Here is an 8,795-nt window from a genome sequence, read left to right on the forward strand (position 1 = left end):
AGATAGATAGATAGATAGATAGATAGATAGATAGATAGATAGATAGAAGATAATTTGGGGGAGAATTCCCAAAAATTTGTGGGGAGAAGCAGGAGGAGAATTGAATTTTCTTCCATCCATAAATGTCCTATGGAAGGAAATCATCTTAGAAGACCTCCTTGGGATTTTAAGGTAAGAGGCAAAGAAAAAGGAACTGAGGGGCGGCCAGGTAGCACAGCGAGTAAGAGCACCGGCACCAGTGTTGAGATAGACCTGGAGATCGAATCCTGGGCTCAGACACTTAGCAACCACCCAGAAACACCTGGCCGTGTAACCTTGAGCAAATTACTTAACCCCAATTGCTTAGGGGCAGCCAGTTGGCTCAGCGAGTAAGAGCACTGGCTCCAGTGTTGGGACAACCTGGAGATCGAATCCTGGGCTCAGACACTCAGCACCATACCCAGAAATAACTGGCCATGTAACCTTGAGCAAGTTACTTAACCCTGATTGCTTAATAAAAAAAAAGAAAAAAAAGGAACTGAGAGAAATGGGGGTGGGAAGGAGCTCAGGTAGGATAATTAAATACAGTTTATTTTTCATTTCAGGGAAGTGAGTGGAACAGTCAGCATTAATTCTTCTTCTATATGTTTTTTTTTTCTTTTAGTACAGACAGTCCAAATGTTTGCTAAGTTTCACCTGCCACAAATCATCTCAACTGCTCAACTCATTTTGCCTAAGCTTTCCTGTTATGGTAATGGAATTTGAAAATATCCACCTCCCTTTGTATTGGCAAGCAAACAGGTACCTAGCATTAGAACTTATTATTTAGAAACAGAAGTAGTTAACACCTTATTTCATCTATTTAACTACTTAGGACCTTTTTTTCAGTTCATGATTATATCATGTATTAAAATTCAGAACTTGTGAATCCCATGGGATGAACTTGCTGATGTAATAGGTAGGCGCAGAATAGGGAGGAGCTAATACCATATATAAGGAAAAGCCCAACCTAGAGAGCCAGAACTGCTGGGATCCAACAGTGTGGAGGCTGAGCTGCTACTGATGGAGAGAAGAATTGAGAACAAAATTGAGAACTGAGAACTTGGAACTAAACTAAAAACAGAGAACTTCTTGGAGCAAGCATAATGGAGCCTGGGGAGCTATGAATTGAGAGCAGAATTGAGACCTGAGAAGAACTGAAAAGAGAATTGAGAAGAACTGAGAAATGAGAAGAGAGGAGAACTGGGAGAATGCATGGCTGTGGTACTAGTACTTTGTCTGTTTTGATGTTACTTTGTCAGATTAGTCTGCTGATAGAGGACATTGCTGTTGTTACAGAAACCCTGGTACATTACTGCTAATTCAGAAGCCCTGAAAGAGGATTTCCTTTTGTTTACAGAAATCCTGGAGGATGGTCTCACTGATGTTTTCAGTGATTTGGTACTACAGTGATGATTTCTCTTGATTCCTCAGACCTTTTTGTTGTGTCTATGTTCATTTCACAGACAGGAAGAGCATTGATGAGTATGACCACAGGGTGCTTTAATGTTATTCTGGCTTTATTAAAGTTTGTCTTTCCAGTAACAGAAACTGTGAAGGACTTGAGGTTGGCTAGACATCATCACCTTCCATATGGAACAGGAACTGCACAAGGAGCTGGATAAGGAACTGAACTCAGGTGACATTTGGGTAGATTTGGGGAGGAGCTGGGACCATGAAAGAGGAACCATGGAAGCTGAGAGCCTGGAGCCTGCCTTGAGTCAACATGAAAAGACCTATCTCTGGGTATTTAATGTGAAGTGAAAAGATCATGATTTACTGTGGCCTAGGGGTGGAGGAGTTTGTACTCTATATCCTGTACCTTTTCAGGATGCTTGATTGGAAACTAATCTCCAATTAAGGTGAAAAAAATCTTTACTTCGATACTGTGTATTGACTGAGAGATTTAAGACAATGTGACCATGGGGTGGAGTACCTTGACCACTGTACTTTGTGTCCCTTAAGGAGAACTAGCCTCCTTAGGGATGATTGAATTAAGGAATGACTAAATTATTGAGTTACTAAATTAATGTGATCTTTTGTTTAAATCTATGTGACCACTTTGGTGAAAACTATGTGGCCACTTCAGTGATAAGTTGTGAAGTTAAAACATTGTGAATGCTATACTTTGATTTCTGTGAATGTTTTTGCTTTAATTTACAGCTGACTAAATAGAGAGTTCACTATACCATGTAATCAGACCCTTGAAGTTGTTCACAGCAGCAGTCCTCTGAAAACTGCTCATGCTTGCCTTTACATTTCCCTCCTTGAGTATTTAGTAATCTCTTCTTGAGCATTGTAGTTCTTTCCTACCTGTTCCATTTATTTTAATGTGAGGAGCTGTGTCTTCTTACAGTTATTTGACTTCTTAAAATATTAAACAGTCCATACCACATGTAGTTTGATCATTTTGTAAGTATCTGGGGAAATGATAATTTAACAAGTGAGTCAGCATGGGTTAGTTTAAGCACTGGGAGATATGGAAAATTTTGTAACAATTTGTACAGAAAGTACAGATTTCTCCTCAAATTATGTTAATTACTTGATATTACAAGTCAGTGAGAAAAAAATTAAGGGATCAGAGATGACATAAAAATGGTTTTTAAACAGAATGACAATTAATGAAAATTCTATCCTACAATATGAAACGTATGGGGTCATGTACTGATTGGAAAACCTCTTGATGTTTAGGAGGCAGTAGGACTTAACTAAGCATATTTATTCAGGTAAAAACTACTGTAAATATACAACCTTCAAGGTAAAGCCAAGATGACAGAGTCCTGTGTAAAGTCAGGGACTCACTAGAGCACTCTCCCAAATACATATAAATACTTTTCTTTAAGAGTTACTCAAGGGAAGCTCAGTGGCACAGTGGATAGAACACTGGCCTTGGACTGGGGAGGACCTGAGTTCAAATCTGACCTAGACACTTAACACTTACTACTCTTTGACCTTGGGCAAATCATTTAGCCCCAATTGCCCTTCCTTAGCCCCTCCAAAATAAAAAAAAAAAGAAAGATAACAAACAAACAAAAAAAGTTCAAAAGAGATACTGGAGCAAAAGAACCCAAGAAAAGACAAAGCGAAACAAATTTCCAGCCTAAAGAAAACTTGGAAGTTTGGAAAGAAAAGTATGTTGCACCAGGGTCAGAAAAGATATTTTTGCAGCAAACAACCCAGGGTACCCAGGGGGGCTGCCAACACATGTTCTTAGATATGCTTTTCTAAAGGAAAGCAACTCAAAATGGGTTAGCAAACTTGCTTTAATCAATCAAACATATCATTTGCCTAGTTCAGGGGAAAAAGGTTAGCACCCCGAACTTCAGAGTATACAGACAGAAATATTTCAAGCAGACAAGCTTCCAAATTGTCCAACCATTACATGCATACCATAGAGGGAAGCATCAACATCTTGGTTTTTCATAGGTGGGGAGCTCTCAACAATGGCTTCCCAGAGTCTCATCTGGTCAAATCACACAACATTTCAAACAGTGAGCCCCAAAGCAAAGCCTCCCATAATGTCTTATATACCTTCTCCTTACTCAGAGAATGTAACAACCTTCTTTAGTCACTGCCCAATCACAATGTATCTCCTAAAAAACAAACCTCCCACCTCAGGCTCCAGGTGCACTTAAACCTAGGGGCATGGAAGATCTTAAAAATGTACATTTCTATAACAGATACCAGTCTAGTGCAGCCTGTATCAGAACAGACTAGGCCCTAACAAACCCATAACAGGCCTTGGGGAGACTGAATTACTGGCAGCAGTGGTGGTTTGCAGAACCCTCAACCCACAGATACCAAAGACAACTTAGAAGGTCAACAAGGAAGGTCTGTGTAACCTGGGTGAGAGTGGAGGCCAGTTCAGTACAGACCACACCTCAGGAAACCAGGAACAGACTTTCAAAGTGACTTAAACAGCAGTTGCAGGGACAGCAGCTACTTAGAGTTCTCAGCCCACAGATGGAAAGGGGGTTAAATAACAGGTCAGAAGGGAATTATGGTGGTCTTTTTACTAGCATGGAAGCAGGATTCTGTAGTTTTGTCCATACTCATATCTAGGTCACAGTCCTGGGTGGCAGTCCCAGGGCTAGGAGGATAGCAGGACTTAGAGCCTTAGTTAAGCAGTGACCCTCATCACACTTCCAGGCCAAAAAAGAGTTCTTGTAGATGCCCACAGGCCAGAGCACATGCTAAGAAAACAAGAAATGCACCTCTTCTTAGATCATACCACCTAGAAAGAACTGAAAAAATTACAGGTCTCTAGAGGTGTCCCTGAAAATAGCTACACAAAATACCTGAAGCTTAAGAAAGTGTCTTTTCCAATCTGGAAGCAGAGCCCTACTTTAACAAAGATCTGTAAGTCAAGTAAAAGGCTGTAAAATGAACAAACAGTGGGGAAAAATTCTGACTATTTAAAGTTAACATGTTGACAAGGAAGGTCAAAACACATACTCAGAAGAAGAAAACAAAGTCAATCCCTCAATCCAGATCCAAGCAGGTTAAAGCAAAAGCAATTACCCCTCAGACAGCTCACTTGGTCCCCCTATACTCTGCAGGCCAGGAGCTTCGGGCCAGGAGCTGAACCTGCCACTTGTCGCTGGATAGCTGTGCTTGGTGTCTCAGTGGCTTCTCACCCGGGGGCAAAATCTGATGAACTCCCACTTATTTTTGGGTCCCAAAGGCCAGACTGCACTGACATCTCACTTTGTGCTTTGAATCTATGTGTTGATAATTCTGGAAATGGCCATGGCTGCTGCTGATCTGGAGTTCCTATGGTTGGCAGCTGGTCAGACCCATCCTGGGGCTAAAACCTCCAGCTCATGTGGGCCTGGGCTCAACTCCCAGAGCACTGCACTGACTGATTCCTGCTGGCCTGCCAGGCTGTCCTCAGCGGGAGGTTAGATTCTCTGTGTCATTTTGTAGGTTCTGCAGCTCCAAAGTTTGTTGCGTGTCCCCTTTTTACATTGATTGCAGAAGGTGGAAGCCAGAGTCTCTCAGAGGTCCTGCTTCTATTCCACCATCTTCATCAACATCCTTCTTACCATTAATCTCAATATATGTTTTGATAGGAGAATGTGACACATTTTTATGGAAACTCTGTGACATTTTGATCATTTGTACATTTGATTCATATTGAAAAATCATTTTATTAGGGTTAATATTAATTTTACCTTAAATAATCTCTAATTGGTTGTTTGAATGTTGAAAATATTCAAATGTTGAAAAATAAATGTCAAGGTGTTTATTTTAATTTAAATGGAAAGTATATTGATAGTAATATAGTGATAAATAAAATGAATGTATTTAGAAAATGCAACAGGATTAACAATATGCAACCTGTATCCCAAAGCTCATGGTTATGGAACTCATTCCTTACTGGTGGAAATTAATGTACTGTACATGCTTAAAGGGCAAGGAGGAGTTGAAGACAATAAATCTCAAGGCTCTTGATTGTCATAAGTATTGTTATACCTAGGTTTCTCAAGGCTTACTTTGTGGGCTTATGTTGTTTTTCCCTTTCTATAACCACAGACCTGGAATTTTTAGGGTATTTAGGAATAGATGAAATATCCCAGAGAGTGATGGTAAAAGAACCACACTCTATAATTGTTTTATACACATATACACACATACACATATGTACATGTGCATGTGTAAAGCCAAGCACAAACAGCTCTCCTGAGGACTACTGCTGTGAATAATATTAAGGTTCTGATCCTATAGTATAGTAAACTCACTATTCATTCAGCAATAAACTAAAGCAAAATATCCACAGAAACCAAAGAAAAACATTTACAATGATATAACATGACAACTTATTACTGAAGTTGTCAATTAGGCTTTTTTTTAATCCTGCAAAATACATTCCCATATCTGCCAATAATTAAAAGGAAGAAAAATAGGGAAGTAAATAAATTATACTTCATTTGGCACTCTGAGTTCATCAGTTATCTCTCTAGAGGTAGATAAAATGTTCTTTCCAACATGAATCATTAAGAATTATCTTGAATCATTTTCTTGATAATAATAACCAAATCTTTCACAACTGATAATTATTACAACATTTCTGTTAGTGTGTGCAATGACCTCGTGGTTGTTCTCACTCTACATTGAGTCAGGTCAAATAGGTCTTGATATGTTTTTAGAAACTACCCCTGCCTTGTCATTTCTTTTTTATTTATTTAAATTTTATATCTATTTTTAGTTTACATCATTCATTTCCACAAGATTGTGAGTTACAAATATTCTACGCATCTTCCCCCTAGCCACCACCCCAAAACAATAATCCCACTGCATATCCCCTCCACCAATCTGCTCTCTAATATATCTTCCCCCATTTACCCCTCCAACATTCCAGTAGGGCAAGATGGATCTCTATATCCCAGTGTCTATATATGATATTTCTCAGTTACATGTAAAATAGTAATAAAAATAATTTTAAACATTTGATTTTCAAGATTTGAATTCCAGATTCTTTCCCTTCTTCCCTCATCACCCACCCTTACTGGGAATTTAAGCAATTCAATATAGGTTATTCATGTGTAGCTATGCCAAACATTTCCATAATGTATATATTATAAAAGACTCTCTATATTTGCCTCCATCCTATCCCAGCTACCACTTGTTCTATTCTCTATTTTGATCCTTTCCTTTTTCAAACATGTGTGCTTCCAACTTCCCTCCCCTTCCCCAACCCTCCTTCCTTTCCATCATCCCCCCTCTTATCCCCTTCTCCCCTACTCTTCTTTAGGGTGAGATACCCTATTTAGTGTGTCTGTCATTCCCTCCTTAATCCAAATTCAATGAGAATAAGGTTGAGTCATTCCCTTTTGGCTTCCTGTTCTTTTCCTCCATTGTAACACTTTTCCCTTGCCTCTTTTAAATGAGATAATTTACTGCATTCTGTCTCACCCCTTCTCCTCTTGTTATATTTCTCTCTCACCTGTCACCTTCACCTTTTAAGGTCATTCCTTTCTTTTAAATTGTTCCTGTGTCCTCTGTCTATGTATACCTGTACACATTTTAACCCACTCACATAAGTAGTCATACATCTATATACTCCCCTTCATAGAAAGATATATGTATGTATATATATATATGTGTGTATATCTAAATATATATATATATTCATATATATATACATATTTATATTGCCTTCAACTATTCTCATACTGAGAAATGTTTCATAAGTTATAATTATCATTTTTCCATGTAGGAATGTAAATAGTTCAACTTTGATAAGTTCCTTATGATTTCTTTTGCCTGTTTACATTCTCATGCTTCCCTTGCTTCTTGCATCTGAATGTTAAATTTTCTATTCAACTCCAGGTTTTTCAGCAAGAATGATTAAAAGTCCTCTATTCCACTGAATGACCTTATTTTCCCCTAAAACATGATACTCAGTTTTGCTGGTTAGGTGATTATTGGTTTTAATCTTAGCTCCTTTGAACTCTGAAATATCATATTCCAATCCCTTTGATCCCTCAATGTTGAAGCTGCCAGATCCTGCATCATCCTGTTTGCGTTTCCTCAATATTACAATTGTTTCTTCTTGACTGCTGGTATTATTTTCTCCTTGATCTGGGAATTCTGTCTATAATATTCCTAGGAGTTTTCTTTTTGGGATCTTTTTCAAGAGTTGATTGGGAGATTCTTTCAACCTCTATTTTGCCTTCTGGTTCTAAATCATCGGGGCAATTTTCCTTGAGAATTTCTTGAAGGATAATTTCTAGGTTATTTTTTTGATCATGGCTTTTAGGAAGTCCAAGAATTTTTAAATTCTCACTGCTGGATCTATTTTCCAGGTAAATGGTTTTTCCAATGACATATTTCACATTGCCTTCCATTTTTTTTTTATGTTTTTGAATCTGTTTAATACTATCTTGATTTCTCATAAAGTCACTAGTTCCCATTTGTTGCAGTCTAAATCTGAAGGAATTATTCTCTTCAGCGAGCTTTTGAATTTCTTTTCCATCTGGCAAATTTGGCTTTTTAAGCCATTCTTCTCCTCATTGGCTTCTCGAGTCTCTTTTGTCATTTGAGTTAGCCTGTTTTTAAGATGTTGATTTCTTCAGTCAAGATGTTGACCCTTTTTTCAAGATGTTCTTCCATCATTCTCATTTGTCTTCCCAATTTTTTTCCTCCACTTCTCTTATTTGTTTATCAAAATCCTTCTTAAGGCACTCTATAACTTTCAACCAGTTCATATTTTTCTTGGAAGCTTTTGGTGCTGGTGTTCTGACTTCTTTCTCTTCCTCCTCTTTCATGCTTTTATCCCTTTTGTCCCCAAAAAAGGAGTACAGAATTGTATTGCTGTGCTTGCTTTACTTTTTTTGCTTGGTCATGTTGCCACTCAATTACTTGATTTTTGAGCTTTTTGCCACAGTACAATTCTGCTTCCACAGAGGAGATTTTTTTTTGCAAATTTCTGGGGTTTTCTCAGCTGTTGGAGCTATTAGTTGGGTGCCCTCTCAGAAGCCTCTACAAGCTCTGGCACACTGGTCATGCACCCCAGGAACTCCACCCTAGAAAGCAATCTGGTTGCTTGGTCCTCCTACAATCTGCAGGCCAGGAGTTCTGAAGCAGCCATGCAGTGGCAAATGCTGCACCTCACCCACTTCTATCTCCTGTGTACAGAAGCCAGACTGCACTTTCAGACTCCCTGTTCCCATAAAGTCCACACTTTGGCATTTATGTGTTGATAATTCTGGAAACTTCCATAGCTGCTGGTGATCCACTTTCCTGAAGTCCCTCCATCTGGTGCTGTTGTTGAC

General features: G+C 38.7%; 1 long non-coding RNA gene across 1 annotated transcript in view; it reads left to right on the forward strand.

The window, feature by feature from the left end:
• Nucleotides 1-2,413, forward strand: part of LOC138171046 (uncharacterized) — a 36,268-nt gene extending 33,855 nt beyond the window's left edge. Inside the window, exon 4 of the long non-coding RNA XR_011170794.1 lies at nt 644-2,413. This is a non-coding gene — a long non-coding RNA (uncharacterized lncRNA). The remainder of the gene's footprint in view (nt 1-643) is intronic.
• The last annotated feature ends 6,382 nt before the right edge of the window (nt 2,414-8,795 follow it).

This window comes from Petaurus breviceps, unplaced genomic scaffold (genome assembly GCF_028583685.1).
Source record: "Petaurus breviceps papuanus isolate PSGF00001 unplaced genomic scaffold, PetGlider_PUasm1.0 41, whole genome shotgun sequence".
NCBI lineage: Eukaryota > Metazoa > Chordata > Mammalia > Diprotodontia > Petauridae > Petaurus > Petaurus breviceps.